Here is a 21986-nt window from a genome sequence, read left to right on the forward strand (position 1 = left end):
GGCTTTTCTCTGCAACCCCGTGTGCTTTTTGTATTTATTTACTTAAGTGTTAAGCTTCTGTGCTCAAGAATGTGAAAGCTCAGACCCCAATAAAGGTTGTCTTTGGAAAGTGAAGTTGTCATATCGTCGCCGTCTCTGCGCTTCCATTTTACTGGCATCTCTGTCACACGGTGTCTGTCATACAGCCTCCCCGAGGTGCAGGGGCTAGCAATGAAGGAAAGGAGCAATACAGCATTGCGTTTGAAACAGGGTTCCATGGAGCTGGGTTTTACTCAGCTATGCTGGGATTTAACTTTCTATGTCACTAGAACATCCTCATTTTCCACCTTTCCATGCGCTTTAAGATTTTCTTTCATGCATTCTCTCTCTTTTTTTCTTTTTTTTTTTTGGCAGAGGAGGGGCTTTAAGCATATACCGCTCATTTTCCTTTCATTGATTCCATGCTTCAGCATTTTGTGTAGTAATAACGAACGACAGTAAACGATGCAGAAACACTGGGGGTGTTTGATAAAGAGTAAGCTTGCGTCTGCAATGAGCAGAGAACGTGAGGCTAACGAAGCAGGCATGCTTGTAATTTGTCGCCTTTTTAAAAATGCTGGGCAAAGCCGCCAGCAGCTCTGCTGTACGATGCGGTCAGTAACAGTTCGCATGGTCAGTGAACGGGAATTTTCAACTGTGGACGGAGGAAACAGGAGAAGGAGACAACCTGTCACTGTTTTAAATTGAAACTTTCAGAGCTGTTTTCGTACTTAATGGAAAGAAAGTAAAATACACAGCCTTTTAACCCGCTGAATTGGCAAAGGCCTTCCAGAGGCATAGAAAAGTAAAGGATTTATTATTTGCTGCAAAGATTTCTATGCCTGCAATAAATATAGCTTGTAAATATTGGCGGTAATGTAAACTGTGAAGTGGACAATGCACAGAGGGCTCTTTATTTTCATGGCAGTATATGTACTGCTGGCCTCTGCTGGCCTTCCGAATTCACCATGTCTATTGCTGAGCACAGCCGTGTAACCAACAATCTGCTGGCATCCTTCTTCTCCATAACAATCTTACTCTGCAATTACAGACATAATTTTTCAAAGGTGTTAATCTGGCACATCCCATGTTACCTTCTGAAGATCCCTGGCTTGGGTTCCTCATGTTTCTCCAGGGTGCTGTTCAGACCAGCTGGGCTCCAGAACACAGCAGAGATCTCTGCAAAATGCTCCTGGCCTGGCAGCATAAACAGAGTTTAAGCAAGCTTGTCTTAACATTTGCAACCTGTAAAATGGGTTTCTAGAGACCATGATGAAGGCAGGAACTGTTGATAAACTTGAAAAGTGATGTTTTGGTTTATTTGTAGCAAAATGAGATTTATCCTTTTATACAAAGGATAAAGAAAAAAAATATGGAAATGTTCCTTTTGAAACTACAAAAAGATTATTTGGGACACTAATTCTGGGCCAAATAATTTGACACATTTAAAAAAAAATGTTTTTGCCTAAATCAAACCAAGTTTTTAAACAAACACATTTGTGTTTTTGATAGGAAAATTACATCCACTGGAAGGAAGTGTTCCATCACCAAGTGCAAAAAAGATGCTCTAACTGGAGAGGAGCTGAGGATGCAAGTCTGAAGATATATACACTTGTGGGAACTGTGTGAGCTGCAATCTTAGGAGTCAGCTTCATGTGGAGGCAGCCTTGACCTTAATGACCCAAACAACACACTGATGAACTAAAAGCAATGGGCCCCTTTAGCCTCCCACAGACACAGTCGCTGTAGAAGGGCTCAGCAGAGCTTCTCGAACGGGTTGCAGCGTGCTGGGAGTGAAATGCGCTGCTTTCTGTTTAATTCATCTAGCAGAGGCTGTGTGTGACACAGAGGCAATGAGGATATAATGCAGCCTGACTCCCAGAACTTTTGGAGGGCGATGTTTGTGCTGTTCACCACCACAGTGACGAGGCGAGTGGTGGTGAATTTGGTCATGCTTGGAGCGAGGGAGGTTGACAAATGAAAGGGCCATGTGCTGGTAGAGAAAAGGCATTGACAGAAGTGTCCTGAACACCCTCTGGGGAGCCCTGAGGAGCACAATGAAGAGGGCTGTGTAGATACTGTGAACCCCTGACCATTGCCAGGGGGAGAAGGAGAGTGTCATGACCATAATACAAAGCTCCGTGTTTATGTGACAGCTGTGTGGAGAGCACTGCAGAGCACAGGGAGTTTTGTGTCTCCAAATTATAGTCAGTGCTAAGAATGTATACACCTAGAGAGCTCCTATCCTTGTCCGGACTGGCAACTTTTTGTCAACAGCACTGTAAGCTGTACTATATTGCCACAGCTGCTTTGCCAGCATCAGCGCTGACTCATGTGGAAAAGCAGGTGATGCCCGCATCTTCCACAGCTCCAGCCATGCGAGCAGGTTAACAGGGTCTGTTGACAGCCACAGAAGTGCTGTGTTGCTGGTCATTTCTCCGTGACTCCTGCCTAACCCCAATGGTTTACAAAGTCACTCATGGGCAACCCCGCTGAGTGTTCGTTTTTTGTGCCTGCAGCTGCAGCGTGCCAGTGGAGTATCTGTTCAGCCATCTGAAGAAAAGATGGGTTGTCCCTCAGGGTCAGAGCTGAGATTGATCTGCAGCGCATGAAAAAGATCTGCTGTGCCTGTGCTTCTGAGAGGCCGTGAAAGAGCAGATGGCTGTTGGATGGGACCGAAGGACCCGAGGGGAACCTGCTATGCAAGTGCGAGCACAGCTGCAGCCACTTCACTTGCCTCTGAGAGCTGGAAGGTAGTCCATGGGGGAAGCCCATAGTCACTATTTAGTGTCAAGTCTTGTGTAGTGTGGGGAAATTTTCTCTTGCACAGAACATTTGATTGGCACAGAGCATGTATGGGGAGCTCTGACTAGTCATTGTTGGGTTTATATAATTGGCTTCTTCCTTCTTTTCCTCTCCTTTCTTTTGCCCTCATATTTCCTGTTCTTGCCAAGTAATTTTGCTTGTAACGTTATCTCACCCAATCTTGTTTGCAGTAGCAGCCCCAGGTATAGTTAGCTCTTTCTTATATCCTGGCTGTCTCTGAGGGATGAGAACCTCAGGAGGGTTGTGCAGAGATGTACTAAACTCAAGGATATTTTTTAAGGTCTTTATTTAAAGTAGCATGTAAAATAAAAGCAGAATGCTTCAAGGTTTTCGAAGTGCCAAGGTGGAGAAAACAGGGCAAAGAGGATAGATTTATGTTTCCGTTTTACAGGGTATCCCAAATAGAGATGGGCCAATACTTCTGCTGTGCCTTTTACTACCCACTCTTCCTCAACCAAACCACCAAGTGCTTCGAGGTTTGCATAGGAGAGACATGGAAAACTCCAGCCATAGGGCCTGCATATGTAGAGTAGAAGACAACAGTGAAATAGTAAGAGAAATACAGAAGGACTCCATGGTTGTTGCAGGGACTTGAATAGACGTCCTTTATTATCTGTGCACTCTCACACACCACCTTTATGTTCGTTAGTAAGAAATGAAATTAATGTGACTGCCCATGGCCACCACAGAACAATCCAGCACTGTTAAGATCATGAAAGCCCATTTCGTCATTTCCTATCGGCAGAACAGCAGTCTCTTCCCTGTCCTCACAGTGCCATGAATTAGCTATCTGAAGTAACAAGCATCCTTGGAGCTATTTAGGGACAGATCTCCACAGCCTTGGTAATAAAGCAATACTTTTTTATATGTTTTTATCTGTTCCTGGTCTTATAGGCTACTATTCAAGCCTGCTGCATGAAGTGGGGAATGGTGCCCACAGAGGTGCAGACTGCTGCTGTTTCTGTAGGCTCTGGGCTTAATGGATCCTGGTGTAGGTTATCCATCGGGCACACTGTTTACTGCTGACGGGAGGGATCTGTACATGGTGGGTGTGTAGGTGAGAAGAGTGCAATGGAAACAGAACATCCATTTGCAGACAAAACCAATATTACCAGATATGGCACCAATGTTGGAGTCAGCTCAGGACAATGAGTGTCTGCATGCATGGCCAGGACCACCGTTTGTGTCCTGAAGCTGTTGCAGCTAATGGTTTTCCAGGACAAATAGAGTGACTGCCTTGGCAGAAGGAGTTTCCCACAGAGGCTCTGCAAGGAATTCCACTGTATCAGGAAACATCCTAAGGATGTTTAATACTAACCAAGCTACAGTACAGTTTTGTAGCTCATAATGTTAGGTGAAATCAGATGTGCAACTGTAGTCCCTGAGAAAGATAGGCTGTGTGACATCTTGCTCAATTTTATCCAGCATGTTCTTCTGGGATGGATAGACTATTCCTTTATCTCTGTGGACACAGGAACTCAGTTTTTCATCGTTCTCAACAAAATGTCAGCTAATAGGACCCATGCCAAAGTGTTTATGGTGCAGGACTATGGGACAGTTGTTAAATGCATGGGACCAGCTGCAGGATGAGTCTGGAGTGTGATAAAAACAACATGGCTAGGCACTGCTGGAGGTGAAGCATACTGGTTGTTGTGTTAGATCATTGCATCGGTTAAATGGCTAAGGCCTGGCTGCATACCCAGAAATCAAGAAGAGAAAATTACTATGTTAGGAAAGGTCTCATGGAGTGAATTTCTTATCTGGTCTTGATCTGGGATCCAACTTGAGGTGCTGTGGGAACTGACAAATTCCTAGGTTACTGTAGCCCAACCTTTCTCAAAGATTTTCTCCCCATAGCGGTGTGGTCCACGGCTATGGATGCTTCCTTTTCCTTAGTGGAGAAGAAATGCATCCAAATCCAAATAAAGAAAAGGATCATAATCTGTGCTGCATGTGGGAATTACATCTCAGTTCCTCACCAGGAGAGGATCCAGCTCCTGGAGCTTGCAGCAGGTCACACTGCCAGAACTAGAGCTGTTATGGACATTCATGGTCCCCTGGCCTGTCCCCTTGCATTGCTCCAGGTCCAGTTAGCGCTGATACTGAGATGCTCAGCCAGCAGCACTGTAGTAAAGCTCCTCACTGTCTGACGGGCAGGAGAGATTGCTCTGCCCTCCTGCCTGCTCACTCCTGTGCATCTCTGTGTGCTGAGCTGTGCCCAGGGTGTGCTGCCTACGGCAATGCTGGCTCTGCGCTATGGCTTGCTTCTGGCTTGGTGGTAATGCTGAGAGTATTAAATACAATACCTGTGGTTCAGGAGAGGGCCTGAGGAAAAGTAAAAGAGCTCAGTCCAAGAGAAGGTGTCCAAGGTGAAAGACAGATGCAAAGTTGTATTGGGTTTATGTGGCAAGGTTTGGGTAGTGGGGGGCTGCAGAGGTGGCCTCTGTGAGGAGTTCAGCAGCTGCCCCGTGTTAGATAAGGGCCAGTTCCAACCTGCTTCAAAGGGACCCACCGCTGACCAGAGCTGAGCCAATAAGCGAGGTTGTTTGCACCTCTGTGAGAGCAGAGTTAAGGAAGGGAAAAAAAAAATCTGCTGTGCAACAGCAGCTGGGAGAGAGAGGGCTGCGAACCAGCCCTGCAGCCCCCCAGGTCAGTGCAGCAGGAGGGCAGGAGGTGCTCCAGGCACACAGCAGCAGTTCCCCTGCGGCCTGTGGAGAGGCCCCTGGTGGAGCAGGCTGTCCCCCTGCAGCCCATGGGTCCCACATGGAGCAGATCTCCACGCTGCAGCCCCCCCGTGGAGGAGCCCCCGGTGGAGCAGGTGGATGTGGCCTGGAGGAGGCTGCGGCCCATGGAGAGCCCCCACAGGAGCAGGCCCCGGGCCGGAGCTGCAGCCCGTGGAGAGGAGCCCACACAGGAGCAGGGGGTCTGGGGGGGAGCTGCCGCCCGTGGGGGACCCATGCTGGAGCAGTTTGCTCCTGGGGGATGGATGGACCCCGTGGTACGGAGCCATGTGGGAGCAGTTGTTGAAGAGCTGCTGCCTGTGGGCAGCCGCCGCAGGCTCAGTTCGGGAAGGACGGCATCCCGTGGGAGGGACCCTGCGTGGAGCAGGGGCAGAGAGTGACCGTGAAGGAGCGACGGAGATGAAGCATCAGGGACTGACCGCAGCCCCCATTCCCCATTCCCCTGCGCTGCTCGCGGGGAGGAGGTAGAAGAGGGGTGGTTCAGTGGAAGGTTTTTTGTTTGTTTGTTTGTGTCTTTCTTTCTTTCTCACTGCTCTAGCTTGTTAGTAATAGGTAATAAATTCTATTAATCACTCTGTGCTGAGTCTGTTTTGCCCGTGGTGATAATTTTTGAGCGATCTCCCTGTCGTTATCTCAACCCTGGAGCCCTTTCCATTGTATTTTCTGCCCCTTTCTGTTTGAGGATGAGGAGTGAGAAAGCAGTTGTGGTGATCAGTTGCCCAACTAAGTAAAATCGCCACAAAAATAGCATGCAAAGTGTGACACAAAGAGAGCTGACAGTGGTGGTAAGGCTCCAGGAAGGGAGAAGATGCTCCAAGCCTGCATTTACAGGAGAGAGCAGCCACAGCTGGGTGTCGTGACCTCAGGAGCCAAGGAGTGGGAAGGGAATGGGAAGGGGCCTGCAAGGACCTGTGGGTGGTCTGGGGAATTCTGATACAGACAGCTACTGCTTCGTCTGATACAAAGCTGCTTTGCCAAAATGTTTGGAACAGTTTTTAATGGTCTTTGTGCTTATAAATCAGGTCATCAGTTTGCCTCATCTGACTGCAAAGGTTTAATGTGAGGCTGTAAGACCTTATGTTGTCTTTAGGGTATGGTCAAACTTAGTTTAGGATAATGAGAAGGGGTGGAATTTTACTATTTTGTTGAGTCACAGATTTGTTAATAGGCCAGCGATGTACAAAGCTGAGAAGGTAGTCTGAAAAAAATTGATGTTTATATCTCCAAGGAAATGAAAAAGTCTTTAAGGAGTCAAGTTTAGAAATATCTTTAGAATAAGTATGAAATTAAGAAGTTTAGAAGGGGAAAGGCTGAATTTGTGTGGAATCTCTAGAGGATTAGGAGAGAAAGCTTATCTGTAAAAGCTTATGTGATACATAGAAAGAGGCTCTGTAGATACCCCATGCATATGGTGTGCAGAAGACTGCAGTCACAGGAAATATGAGGAGGGGCCTCTTTTTATATTTGATCATGGTGCAAAAAGCTCGAGCATTTGTGATTGTCAATTTTAGGTGACGTACAGAGAAATCCTTTTGTTTGGATTCTAAATAGTGTGGAAGTTAGTTGCAATTTCACTGGTAACTGAACTCCAAAGCTGTAGAGAACCTAAACCACAGGGCACTGGCATTTCATCCTAGGAAACAGCCAGGACTCTGGCACAGGCAAAATTCATTGAAGCTGTACAGAGCAGTCTGAGAGAGACCATTACAGAAATCAGAGAATACAGAGAAGTACTCCTTCTTCTGGTGACAGTAAGGAAACTGTTGTAATGATGATAAAACAATGGGGAAGACACTGAACTGCAGGAATATTAAGGGAGTTTGTGGCAGCTGTCAAACAGAAGCGAGACTTTGATCAAATAAATTTCTTGGTTCAAGGTGGTGTAAAATTTAGGGGTCCAAGAAAAAGAGATGATGTTAAATGACCTGATAGTCAGTTCTGGTCTTTAATGCAAAATCTTCAAGTCTATAAAGTGACTATAAATGTTATCAAATTAGAATAACATTTACATATGAATTGGAATTATCCATTAGAATGAAACATCCATTTAGTTTACAAAGGAAAAAGATGACTGTGTAAGTGCAAGGCGATGAAATACCAAATTTCACAGCTTTATGGAGAGACTCCCTTAAAACTCTATTGTATTTCTATATTATGAGAGAGGTTTAATAGCCAGTGGATTCTAGCAGACTCTCCCAGAACTGGTTGTGGTGGTAAAATCCCCTCAGCCAGTCAGAGCTTCATTTTAACACCACACTGCTTGACAGAGGCACCTTTCAGAGCTGTGAAGTTTCTTCACATACTTCTATCCACCCAAAACAAGAATGCATATTCACTGCTTCCAGCACTGCAGAAAGTTTCAGAAATGACACTGAACACTATCAATTGCTTAGTAGCTGAGTGGCAATCACAGCTGAAGTGTTTATTCCCTTCAGTTCCTGCCCACGACTGCTCATTTCTGGCCCCACAGTCATCATCTTCTCTCAGTTGTGCCAACATAGTTATTCACGGAGGTACACTGCAAACTGGGACAGTGAACTGACCCGGGGTTAAAGCAGTTTTATGTCCCCGTGTGGCACTGGCCATTTGAGATTTTTAGCTTGGTGCAAGTCTAAGACCACCCACTCTCCCTGCAACATGCTGTCCCCAAGTATATTTCCACCACCTCCGCACAGGCTCATGTAAGTGAAGCCACATGGGGAACTGGGCCAGAGAACTCATCCATCTGCAAGCTAGCCTGACAAAAAGAAAAAAAAATATTTGGCATGGCACAGAGATTAAGTGTTACACTGCTCTTTTGGATGGCAAAATGGATTTGCTGTGTCCTGAGACACTGCATATCATGCCATGGACTTGGTATGAGGCTCCCAAGTATGGACTCCAAAGTCCTGTGTTGTGAAACTGCCTCCTGTGCTTCCTATTGCAGCTTCAAAATAGCTTCACAAGAGAGTGCTAATAACCTTAACAAAAGTGCCTGTGCTCCTCTTTGAGCATCTAAGGACGGTGACCTCAAAGGGACCTCAAATCTAGGGCTACAGTTAATCTATTTGAAGAAGACACGTCTTGAAGTCTAGGATAGTTCAGAACTCCTGGCCTCAGCCTTCAAAATCAACATCTGGTTTCAAGATACTCATGCTTTATGCTTGATGAGAAACACCTGAGTGGCTAGTGCCTCCTCACTGTGGATACCCTTCTGCAGAGATGGGGAGAGGATTCTGCCCTAAAGCCTCACAGCATACTTTGCCTATGAACTTTTTATGAAGGGTTAATAGATCAGAATTTAGGGAAAGTTCTGCTTTGAAAGTTCAGGAGCTTGAACAAGCTCCATTATCCCTTAAGCTTCTCTCTAGTTTGTGGCAATGAGCAATTATTTGGGTCTTCTACTTTATTCTTTTAAACTTGTTTAACAACACCTGCATGAGGGAAGTTTACTATGGTATATTGAGGTGATGGGTTTATTTCGATGATGAATGTTGATGAAGGTTGAAATAAAATGATTATCTTTATCTTTGATCATGAAGAACACTGTTGAAAAGTTTATGATTTTATGGTAGTTGTTTCAAAATTATTCTCAGCCTATAACTTATAATACTCAATAATTTAATACTTTTTAATACTTAATGCTTATAAACTTTTATAACTGGCATTCTTAAACTGGCCAGCAGTCTAGTTTTGAGGTTTAGAGGAAACTGAAATGGGAGACCTTACTAGATTATTTTGAGGGAATCCAGATGTTACTAATAAATACTCGGTTTTACTGATCTCAATAACCATTAATCATCCCATCTGTGATATCAGTGATCTATTTATGAACATTAGAGAACAATATCAAGCAGAAAGCGTTAAGTAGAAAATGCTTATTTTTACATATATTCTTAATCAAAAGCTAGAGACAAGTGTCTATCCTGTATACATCAACTTACATCAATTCTTAAGTAATTTACAGTCCAGAGTTTCCACCGGTAGAAAGTCTGGTGACATTGCATGAGACTATAGACAGAGATAATATTATAATGTTTTACATCCCATCTACTACTTGTAAATCTTTTTTTTTTTATTATTATTCTGTAGACTCATCTTAAGTGAGTAATAGACTTTATAGTCATAGCTTTAAAAGAAAGGTCATTAAGAATAAGAATGTTAAATTAGCCTGCATAAAATTGCTTCCCTTGGCTGCTGTAGGCCAGTTTGTTCTCACCTTGAATTTCTGTGTGTCTAAGGCCAATAGACAACCAGCTGGCACTGAAGTTCCCTGGAAACTACAAGCTGTATTTTCTTGGGTTTCTTTGAAAATCTCGTAGCTGCTACCTTTATTCTGCTACCACTGCTGCTATTCTGCCAACTGGAAAGTAGCATCAGGGTGGCTGGAAACACAATTCTGTGTGAGAAGATCATGTTTTTAAGCAGAGATTGATTTCCCATTGGAAAAGTGGATGAACCAATATTACTTAATTTAATTCTTGTGCTCTGTGAGAAATTAATTAAACAAGTCCTTGTTAGATTATTTTTGGGGAGGTGATATTTCTACAGGTACTAGTTGGCCAGCTATTTGAGCAAATTTCACTTTCCTGTAAGCAATGATGATTTAAATATAACTATTACATTAAACTGATGTGCAGTTTGTGTACAGCAGTTTCTATTATATTGATATTCTCTATGAGCAAGCCAGCCCCCATTATACAAAAGTTTTATTCTGAGGAGCAGTAGGCAGCTTTTCAAACCAAGTCTTTAAAGAGAAAGGAGTCAGCATGATGACTTTGCTGACTCTAGTTTACTCTTCCTTAATATGACTGCTGAGATAGGCTGGAGGTCTAGATCACATAAGCACTTAAAGTGCTGGCTAATGCCAGGAAAAACACAAAGGGAGGCTCGTTGGCAGCCAGAAGCTGGTGCCTGTGCACCACATAATTATCAAAGGTGAATTACCTATGTTTCATTCTTATCTTGCTAAGGACAATGTGTCTTACCTCTGCTGGTCTACTGGTCTCTTTGCTCATTATGAAGACTTCATAGCATGCTGTTTTTACTTGCTCACTTCCCAGTAACACATGAAAGACAGCTTTTATAAGACTTATACAATGGCTGAGTGGTTTCTCTCTGCCTGCAGGAGAAAAGGTCTCTGTTCTGGTTTCACATAGTTTGGAGTACTCCTCCATTAGAGGTAGCGCCCAGATCTTCTCTTATAGTAATGAGGATTTCCAGTGCAAATGGGCCGTGGGACTTGGAGCAGTTACAAACTGGAAGAGCTGCTGTAGATCTAGCGGTCCAGCAGCTCAGTATCCAGAGCTGGGCCTGGGTTTGGATTTGTCTGTCTTTTTATGGATGTCTAAGGGGGATGTCTTTGACCCTGTTTGCAGTGACGTATCAGAACTACTTGTCCACACTCCCCACACAAGGCTCTGTTATGCAGCTTGACATTACTCATTGGTTTTGATGTGAATTGAAGATGGTCAGCATGACAGAGATCTAGTTAATGGTTAAAGAAGAGGTTCCCGTTAAAGTTTCCATTCTCGTCTTCTGTAAATTCCATGATGGTTTTCCTACTCATTGTAAGGTTTGGGGAGGGTATACAAATGAAGAAGTGAGATTAAATGATCACCAGCTTAATCACATTCTAAGTCTCTTCTTGAAACCCATGGTAATTAGTTGCTTTTGGCATTACCCTTCAGCCACACCTGTATCATTTTCCTTATCTTCTAAATCCTTAATCAAGTCCTCACTGGTTTACCTTGTTATTAATGGTAATATTAATAATGGTAGTTTTGGTCCTAACTGTATGAAATATTTATGCTTGACTATTTCCTAGTAAGATCCTGATTGAAGTACTTAATTTCCAATACATGTTTTTAAATTGTAAATTCTTATGACTTTAATTAGGAAAATGAGAAAATTACAGGTGAGATTTAGACTACCCGGGAAGACATAACTGAAACGGTAATTGTTGTTTTGTCCTTTTAATACTTTTTTTAGTTGTAAGACCAGACAGATAAAAAGGAGTAGTAGGGGAGTGGAGAGAGTAAAATAACATCACCAGCTGTTCTCAAATATTTATTTGTGGGAAACTTTTTATCTCTGTAGATACCACTGGGAATTCTGGAAAACATTTTGCTGAAACATTCCTAAGTAACAGACTTTAAAAATGTGATCCTTTTGCATGTGATAATATTGTTATTGTTATGTATGGCTAATTGTGGGCATCTGATAGGGCATCTGTCCTTTTATTTTACTGGTAATATGTAGACAGTGTCTCTCTCTCCACTTCTTAAAGAACACTGTGCACTACTGTGGTATCTGCACATCAACAAAATGTCTGTAAATAAAGGGTTTCGTGTTTGCCTGTCTTTTGTCTGAAAAAGCCTTTTGCTTCAAAAAATCCTTTTGCTTCAAAAAGAGTCAAACTTTTGGCTGCCTGCCTTTAATGTATCTTGAATGTGAGTAAGTTGCTCCATGAAGATTTTTCTGGAAATAATGGGCTGAGGATATAAGCAGCAGAAATTCAGGTTCTCATTCCCCACAGCTGCAAAAAATTTGCTATCAGACATGAGGCAACATTCTCAGGTCCATGAAAAAGCATATTCATGTATTCAAACAAAATATTCTGGTAAACAGAGTAGCACTACATGCAGGCATTGCATCAGTCATTAACATTTTTTAAAAGTAGTTTTACAAAATTTGATATTTTTTCCCAAACAACTGTATTTTGTTGGAATATTGCAGTCTGGCATTTTGTCTTTCTATGTGGTTATGGTTCTGGAATAGAAATATGGGATTTTATTATGAGTATTCTTGTGAGCACTAAGAGTAAGAATATTTCTTAGATATACTAAACTTTGAAGGCTCAAACATTTTTTCCTGGTCAGGCAAAGGAAATGCTGTTGACTGTTAAATATTTTTTAACATTAAAGAGCTTCAAAAGTATTAAAAAAGATTTTTTTTCTCAAAAAAATATTATTTTTTTCTTAACCTTAATAAAAATATCATTTACAAAAAGAAATGTTAATTTTTTGTAAACAGAAAAGAATGCTGTTATCTCATTTATTTTTCTCCAATCACAATTTGACTTCTGGTTCTAAGAAATAACTCTCTCCAAACAAAATTTGGCAAATTTCCTGCCAATTACAATGTTTCTCTGAAATAAACTGAAAAAAATCCAAGGCACTTACAGAGCCAAGGCCTCAGGCACATTGAATCTAACAAAATAAGGATTTCCCCATCAAATTGCACTTTTTTTTTTATCTCCTTTTTACTGGTAAGTAAATGTTTCCTGATGAACAAGTTAGCTCTCTGAACATCAAAATCTATATACAGCCACCCCGATAAAACACTTCGCATCTCATGCTAATCCTTTCTTCAGTGTGTGGTCTCATGATCAAGAAGACAGTTAAGTCTTCAGAGTTCCGCAGCAATTTTAAAACATTGCCGGTAAGGCCTCTTGTAATTTTTCTTCAATCGCAGTGTGTAAATGTTGAGTTTTGCAGAAAATTAACAGCCAAGGAGCCATCAAATGCGTATCAGTTTCAGAACAAGAGAGAGTGATGCTGACCAGGTTCCTGTACAAGTCTGCTGTGGTCAGTTAGCACATACTCTGCAGGTCTCTGACCAGTGAGATTCTTGCATTAACATCACAGACGTGTAGTGTTGTTGAAACTTGCACAAAAATATTGGGGTGTGAATACAACTGAATGCATGGCTCCAGACTATAGATCTGGAAAATCTGAACAACAGGAGACTGGCAGCGCTGTTCAGATATTAAGCATACCTTATGCACCGTATTCTTGTTTGAACAAGAACCTATCAGCCTGGAATCAATACTTTCCGTCCTTCCTTCCTTCCTTCCTTCCTTCCTTCCTTCCGTCTAGTGTTCATGAGAGGAGCAACCTTCACAGGTGCTTTTCAGGTTTCTTCCTTGGGGCTGCTCCTGTGAGTAAGGGCTGCAGAACTGGGCTTTCAGTGCATATCCTGCAGTGTAATGTTGAACTTTTAGATATTGAAGAGAAAGTAGGGAGAAGCCTGTTTTTTTAGCAGGACCCTAAAGACAATATTATATAGCTATAGCACTCAACACTTTCTTTCTTTGTTTGTTTTTTTTTTTTCTTTTTTCTTTTTTCCTTTTTTTTTAATGCTAAACATTTAGATTGATATCTAGAAATGTGCAGTCATGTTATACTTCCATTTTACATTACAGCAGTGCCTTCCAACACAATAAGAGATATCCTTAAACAGAAGAGCCAGCAGTGTCATAGGAAATGGAGCCTTATACTTGGCTTCTAACCTTTGTTTAAGCGAAAAATACATGGATATATATCTGAATACTGTCTTCCAAACAATTCAAATAGTATTGTGCCAAATGTATTTGCAGTCATATTGCTGTACAGGTATAATTTCCAAAAGAGCTTATTTCTATTCCACTGTACCCTGAGTAATATATGATCTCCTGAACTTTTAATTTTTTGAAGGTGCATTTTAAATTATTGGCCTATATTTCATCAAGTTGCAGGTTACCTTGTTTATTATTGTTACCTGATTTTAAGTCATTAAAACCCCTAGGTTACAAACTTACCAGCCTACCAAACAGCTATGTGTTAACTGGCACTGTATTTCTAGTGCACCGGTTGCTTTCCCTATCACAGCAACATTATTCAAATCCTTTGTGGGCTGGTTGCTCCAGAAGCGGATGCTTTGTAGAGTACAGCACTAAATAAATTGATCTTCTGTACCTCAAAATGCGGTGAAATAGAGGATTAAACTGGAATGTCACCATTGTATTAATTTCCCAGGGAGGAAAGAGTGAACTTCACTGATCAGGCTGTCTGCTGTTGCTAAGATACTGGCATATGAACAAAACTTCATGGTCAAAAAAAAACACTAACACATATGAAAGAATCAGCCCTAGGCACTCGATCTCTTCCCACAGCAGAAAGCTATCATCCATCAACGCAGTCACCAGAGGGCTACATGCAATCCTAACAAGCACTTTAACATGCTGATGATGGAGCTGAGCAGAGGTGGATTTGTCCAGAAAGAAAATTAAAAGGAAATATTATAAGCCGTATCCATGTTTAAATTTGTCACACTACCCTGCCTAAGCTCAAACTGGTTTAGCCGGAGCTTTGGGATCTCTCTCTCTCTCTCTCTCTCTCTGTAAGTCTATATGTATTACACAGAGAATAGTTGATGCTTTTGTTCATTGTGCTGTGAGACTTGCTCCACAGGGCAGGCAAGAGATGCTGGATCTAGTCAAAGTCCCTTTATCATGTATCATTCAAAATTCTTCAGGATTCATAATAATTTAAATCTCAGTCCATCAACAAACAGCACTGTTCATCAAAAAGATTCAGTAATCTGTGAGGTGAGAAAATTTACTAGTCTCACTCTTTGCAGTACAAGCAAAGGTAGTAATGGATTTTGTTCAAGCACACACCCGATTAAATCTGACAGTGCACATAAAGCATTTGGTGTGGTAAACAGTCAATACTAATGGAATCTGTTAGTGGCATCTGAAACATCCACCGCTGAGAGGGATTAAAAACAGTGAAAAGATGGGAACATTAACAATCCAGGACTGTGGTGCATGCTACAACCCTTCACAAGCAGCAGAAGGATTAGCAAAAATAAATGAATCACAGGCTGTAAATTAATGGGACTTTTGTAAAGACAGATGTTAAACTGACCAAAGAGGTAAACTGGATGTTTCTGTTAGCGTAGTACAATAAATGTTCTTCTTTCCTAATGCAACATAACTAACCCTCTGTTCTTAATGGTGTGTATAAGAGCTCTATTTGATGGGAAATTGAATTGCTAAAGAAATCCAATAACGGAAATAAAAATAAGTTGAGTAACTGGCGATCAGGCCAGAAAACAAACCTAAAGAAAAGGGGAAAATGCTAACTATTTCTTAAACTAATTATAGGATCAGTATTATTAAAACTTTTTCAAATAGTGTTGTGCAGTGAAGACAGTATGCTTTGCTGGACAAAATGTAATGTTACATCCAAGAATGGGCTGAGCTTTAAATATTGATACAATACTTTTGGAAACTGCCTGTCAGAGAAGGTAGAACAACAGACAAGCTCATGCACTGGAGTCATTCCATGTTGGCCATTGCTGGGACACCCTGGCCATTTGCACTTGGGGGCAGACTCAGGCATGAACTTGTCCCTTAAAGTCTAATCCTTTCCAGTTCTCTACTTTGCAAGCCTCAAGCATATTATGGCATAGCTTCTTACTTCAGGAATCTCTCTCATTAACTGCTCTGAATCAAAGAAAATCTCTCTATGTATATATATATAGAAAGATATATAATGTATTGAAGTATAACATGGCAGCACAACCTTTCAGGTATTACAAATCCAGAATGTCATGTGTCTATTAACCAATGCACTGAAAAATCATAGAGCTGTAAACTCCCAATATAGACATCATGAGCTTAGAAATTATGTTATATGCTTTACTGGGCAAGTACAAGTGCACGTGGATGTTTCTGGGTCTTTGAGAAAACTTCCTTGTGCGCTCAAGCCTTGGTTCTCACCGTGTTCCTGTCTGTCAGGTGTGTTTCACGGCTTTGAAATAAGTCACTGAAGCTTTGTGGTCACAGTTGAGCGCTTTGTATTTCCCATGTGATCAATCGTGCTTCATTTCCTGAGCTTCTAAAGGAGGACATCATTAATTTGTGAGGGCAATGTTCTGAATGCCTCCAGAATATTCACGTAGTGAAGACTGAGTGGCAATATCTTACCAGTCAGAGATGTGGTAAGCAATATCCACAAAGGAGCATTATTTTTCCTGTATAGTTATTGCTGATAATTTTAACTAGTGCTGAAGTATCACTGAAACACAGATGTCTCTCTACATATCTGTGGGCACCTGGCAAATTTAGCATCATTCTTGAATGTTACTTAGGTAACATTGCCATCTGGACATCTTGGAGTGACTGAGAGACTTAGTCACACCTGACAAAAGGGTTATTCATTCACTCCAGAGAAAACAAGTCTCACTCATGGAGGCTCCGCTCAGCATCTTTGCTGAGGCCCAGTAGGGCTGGTAGATCTCATTGTAAATGCAAGATGCAGAACCAAAAGCACTCAGTTGTGGTTTGTTTGTTTATTATTATTATTATTATTATTATTATGATTTAACCTTTTAATTTTTATGATTCTAATGAAATTATGTGATTGCAGGGTTAAAGGTAAAAGCCTTAAACCAGTCTCCCAGAAGCCTCCTTTGAACTCATTTGTCCTGTTGGCTTCTCTTGGGCTGGTTATTTAACAGTTTACCCAATAAAAGAGAAAATGAATCACATGAAAGTCACCTGTTTAGATCTATATTTTAGTAGTGCTTAAATCATGTTCTGCATGCTGTTCAGCTCAGTGGAGTTGCTATGTTTTTCCTGTTTTCAGAATAAATGAAAGGAGGTGTGAATAACAGTTGTATCATGCACAATTTAATGATATTTAAAATTATACAGAGCCTATTTCTTTTCCAAGTTTTCCTTATAAAAATCTGGAGTTATTTCTTTGAAGCTAATGAAATTAAAGTAGTGGAAAACAAAATGCAAGTAAAATCAGAATCTAATACATCAAGCTTAAGAAATACTGGAATAATTAATCACAATAAAGTTTAATCAAGTATTAACTTTCTTTCAAAGCTATTAAAATGGTATTTAAATTAACATTAGCTAAAAATTTTTAAAAAGCCTATTCTGGATGAGCAATTGCATTGCTTGCAAGCTGCTTCACAGGGAGACATTATATATTCATTCGTTTGAAAGTGACTTGTCTCCACACTCTATTTCCATCTTCCTCTTCAGATTGCATTAGTTAACATTCTCTGTAAAATTAAAACGTGTTGTTAAAGTAAGGGCTAGCAGTGCTTGCTGGAATATATTTTATTCCCTGTTACATTGACTTGAACCTAGGGTAATGATAACAATGAAATTCAGATTTATACCACCTTCAGTCTGAACAGAATCTGGCTTTGGAAGCTGTGGTTATAATGTCATATAACTTCCTCATTCATATTAAGTGATGCTGATGTTTCTCAGGCAGAGAAGACCAACTCAGGCAAGACTGTCAGAGCTGTTATGTTATGGAAGGCCATTAGTGTTTAATATGCTTTTGAGACTTAGCACAGTTTATTGATATGTTGTCTACTTGGAGCCCCCCAAACTGCTGGCATTCTCAGCGTGTGGTTCAGCCAAGCCTCTAATCTTTGCAGTTTCAAAGCAGCTGGGAAGTGGAGCACCGGGAGGAGGGCCCCCGTGCCAAGAAGGAGTTGTTCAGTGCAGGGCTTTTGCCAGCACTGCCACTAAGTAGTAGCAGATGAAAATTGCAGTGAGAGAGCCAGGGGATGAGAAAAGCAAAAGCAGAAGAGCACAGTGGTATCAGGGTAGATAATACTAGTGGGATGGGAAGAGCTGGACTCCAAGTTGCCGTTGGGTCAAGCTGCTTGAAACAATGAGTCTGACTGCAGCAGTAAGGAGTTGTTTTCTTTGCTCCCTTTCACACATCCCCTAGGTTTTCTAGCACTAATTCCAAGGATCATTGCTTCTTTGTAGGAATGCAAAACTATTTCAGAGACAAATGACACTAGTTTGCTTTATCCTGACGCCAAGTGTTTTGTGGATAGCGAGAGACAGTGAGGAGTGAGAGCTTCATGTTACAGAGGAAGTTAAGCACGTGCATTTTATAAAGGGCAAAGATCTTGCACTCAGTTATCTAGGAAGCATGACAGTGTATTTTGTAACACAGTAAGACAAGGTAACATGCTTGCATTCACCACCCTGCAGTCTGATTTCAAGGTACCTCATGATGCCAACTTATATTTTGGAGAGCCATATTAAATCCATATACATTTTTCAAATTGAGACAATTGTGGGATTCATCTCACCTAACTTTGTAATTCCAATTAATTATGCTCTATCTCTTGTCAGTGGAAGCAGAGTGAAACCTCTGTATTGCATTTGTTTGTTCATAAGATCAAGTGAATGCTTCTCCTAAGCAACTCGTTTTTTCTCTATTGAATATGCATGCAACCCAGAGGACAAGCTAGTTCTTAAACAGCTAATGTAAGTTGAAATGAATTCTACTCACATTATACCATGTCCCTAAGGAAAACTTCACCCACTTACCACCTCAGTATCTTTCCTTCACGTATTTATGCTAAAATTGTTCAAACTGTTTGGGAGGGATCCTGCGATCCCTCGTGCCATCTCTTAGCACCGTGCCATCTCTTCTCTGAAGGCATCAGCCAAATGGTTCCATGTCTCCACACAGGTAGGATTTTAGCACACAACATGTAAACCAGAACAAAAACCCCTCCCATCTGCTTGGTGAAGCACACTAAGCCAAATAGATGTAAGAATGAAGTAGCCCTTCCCCAGCAGATTTTTGCAGGCTGGGTGCATTCCCCTCAGTTTTGCTTTCTCTTTTCTACACCTCCACCCCCCAGAGAAAGAGCAAAAGACACCTTCAAACAAGGAACTGAACTAAACTCAGACCAATTCCTTCAACCTGCCTGGAGACAACACGGCCCCTTTCTCCCCTCGGACCTGTAGAAGCCACTGCTGAAGCCAGAGCCCTGGCTGTACCCCTGAGAATATTTTCCTATCAATTACACTGACTTTAATACCATCTAGTCATGTTGCTGACTTGGGACTAGTAGCCTGGCGGGTTAGTTAGCCATAGAAAAAAATCGCAATTATAACTGGCTTCAGCATAACATCTTTGTTCCTAGGTTCAGCAGATAAACCAAGGCTATGAAGATTTGCATCAGGAAGTCTGTCTAGATAAAAAACAGAACAAACAGTAGTAAGGTTATTTATTTGGCATTTAGGTACTTGGTGTCTGATTGCAGACTGCAGGTAAATCTTTTGTATTCTGTAGCCATTGAAATGTTAGTTTGTCTTCTTTCCTTACTTCTCAGATCAATGTTTTGCTCGTTCAAAGTCAGGAACAACCTGCATAGGTAGCATTCATGCAGAGGGAATTAAAGAAACTGAGACTAAGATTGCTATAAATTAACAATGCCCTCATTATCCCGTGTACATAGAATTTCTGTCTTATTGTATGTGAAACTCTTATCTCCTTGCAGAGGAGTTTATAGTGTGAGAACAGCAACCTAATGGTTAGCAATTAAAAATCTAACTGCCTATAAATAGAATTCTGAAAATCATAAACAAGTATTTGATGATTTAATTGGTAGAAGAATTCCTTTTCTGGATAAGCATATAATTCTGTCTGTATTAACTTTTACCTATGTCATAAATAACCTCTCATATCATTAAATAACTATTAAATTATAACATTTAATGCTATGATTTCAGGAGCAGAAACTTCCTAGTATCATGGAGCTGATGAAATGTCAATGCTAACTACATCATAAATAACAAAGTTCTTGCAGATAGCTCCCAGGTTCTCCAGGATATCATGATACCATGCACACGTCTGGCTTGAGTTACTTTTCTCCTCTGTATTTGGGATTTTCTGAGGCAGTTTTGTGTCATGCAGTTCATTAAATGCAGGCAGGTTAGCCTTTAGGTAGACCCTGCACTTCCCTTGTGAACCAGTTTCTGATCTCAATCGTTGCATTATCACTGCAACTGAATCCATGCAAACAGTCCTTGACAGAGTCCTGCTGGGTTTGACAGGGGAATACCAGGAGGCCCCGTTGTGTACATCAGGTCAAGCACAAATTGGAGTGAACGGCAGGCCCAATAATGTTAACAGCATATCAACTTGCAAATTAGAGATGGAGAAAAATATATTCTTTGGGAATAAAAATTAATGGGAAAACCCCATACCCTCAACCCACGCAATGTGTTGCTGGATGCAAAAATCTTTATCTGCTTCCTCCTGAAAAAAAAATAAAAAAATAAAAAAATATCAGCAGGTTTAGACATATGTATGTATATCAGCCTAGAAGCTTCTGAAAAACAAAAATCCCCCAAAGCTTGGCTGAAACCTGCCAAAAACTTTTTTAACCACAAGAAAAGAAAATAAACAAAACCCAGTTTTAAGTGAAGCAGATACTTCAAATGAAAGAGCTAATTGAATCCCAAATCTGATAAACAGATTGATGGAAACTGTTCATATCAGTCTTCTGGTGAGAATAGGCACAGGCAACCCACCAGGGTAGTAGTGTCTCCTTGATCTGTACTGGCCCAGGCTGAGCACTAACACATGGCAGAGAACAGAAATACGGCCTGAGGGCTCCTCACAGGGTGAGTTTGAAAGCAATAAAACGTGGAGCCAGACATACTCCACATTTGCAGATGATGGGAAAATGAGGAAAGTGTGGAGTCTTATTTCCAGTGTACGCCATGCAGCAGATTGGCTTCCTCCCTGGGTAATAGGGATAACACAAGCCTCAGCTCTTTATGAGAAAACTTCAGAGGCCACCGAGAAGCATTTTGCTTCTCAATTTTGGGCAGCTACTTAATCACTGTTTAATCATGTGAAATGGCTGCCAAATTTCTTCTAAGGGACTAAATTAGAGATTATTTAGGGAGGGTTTTTTTTTCCCTGGATATAGCTTTTATGAAAGCAACATGCATGACTAATTGTAATGAGTGCAAAGTAATAAAAACTGGAGATTGAAATTTAACTCTATGAAAAAGCTGAAGGAAGTCTTGTATTTTGGTATTATTTTTGACACTGTAAATCCTGGGTAAGCAAATATAAAATGAGCTTATGTCAGACTGAGTATAAGCATTTACTGCAGTGATGTTGATTACAATGTGTTCATTTGCACTGAGCTTTCCCATTTGCACTGCATTTTTGCAGAAGTCCCTTGCACGTGTTTGTTAGCTGGGCAATGCTCAAAGCTGACTGAGGGCTTGGGAGCAGTCTGAGATGGAGCTCTTCTCTGCTTGATGGTTTGTCATGAGCACCTGCCTTCTGGTTTGTCTACCCCCAAAATATCAAGGCAAAGTCACACAAGATCTTAGCTTTTGATTCTTAGCTAATGTCAGGGGAGCAACACATGTGAAAGTTAACTAGATTGAACAGGTCAACATTTCTGGTCTTGAGACAAAATGGAAATCTCTGCCATAAAGGGAAATTAGAACTGTTTAGGAGACACAGAGATGAACAGCAATCTTACTGCCATTTCTGCTGCCGTCTAGAGAAGGACGTCTCAGTATCTCTCATGATGACATCCAGGCAGCACTGAGGAAAAAGAAATCTCCAGTTTGTATGCAGAGGAGATGGAAACTGATGTGGTCCTTGGAAGAGAAAACAGTTGTGGAGAGGGAGGCTGGGAGCGGTTGGCACTAGCAAAAGGGAGAGGCAGTGCACGGACATCAGTGCCATGTCAGCACTGAATGCTGTGGCAACATGGGGTTCAGCCCCAGATGCCCAATAAGTGTCTACTCAGTGTCTTAAGAGGTTTTCAGTCCTGGTTTCA

Source organism: Cygnus atratus, chromosome 2 (assembly GCF_013377495.2).
Source record: "Cygnus atratus isolate AKBS03 ecotype Queensland, Australia chromosome 2, CAtr_DNAZoo_HiC_assembly, whole genome shotgun sequence".
NCBI classification, from domain to species: Eukaryota; Metazoa; Chordata; class Aves; order Anseriformes; family Anatidae; genus Cygnus; species Cygnus atratus.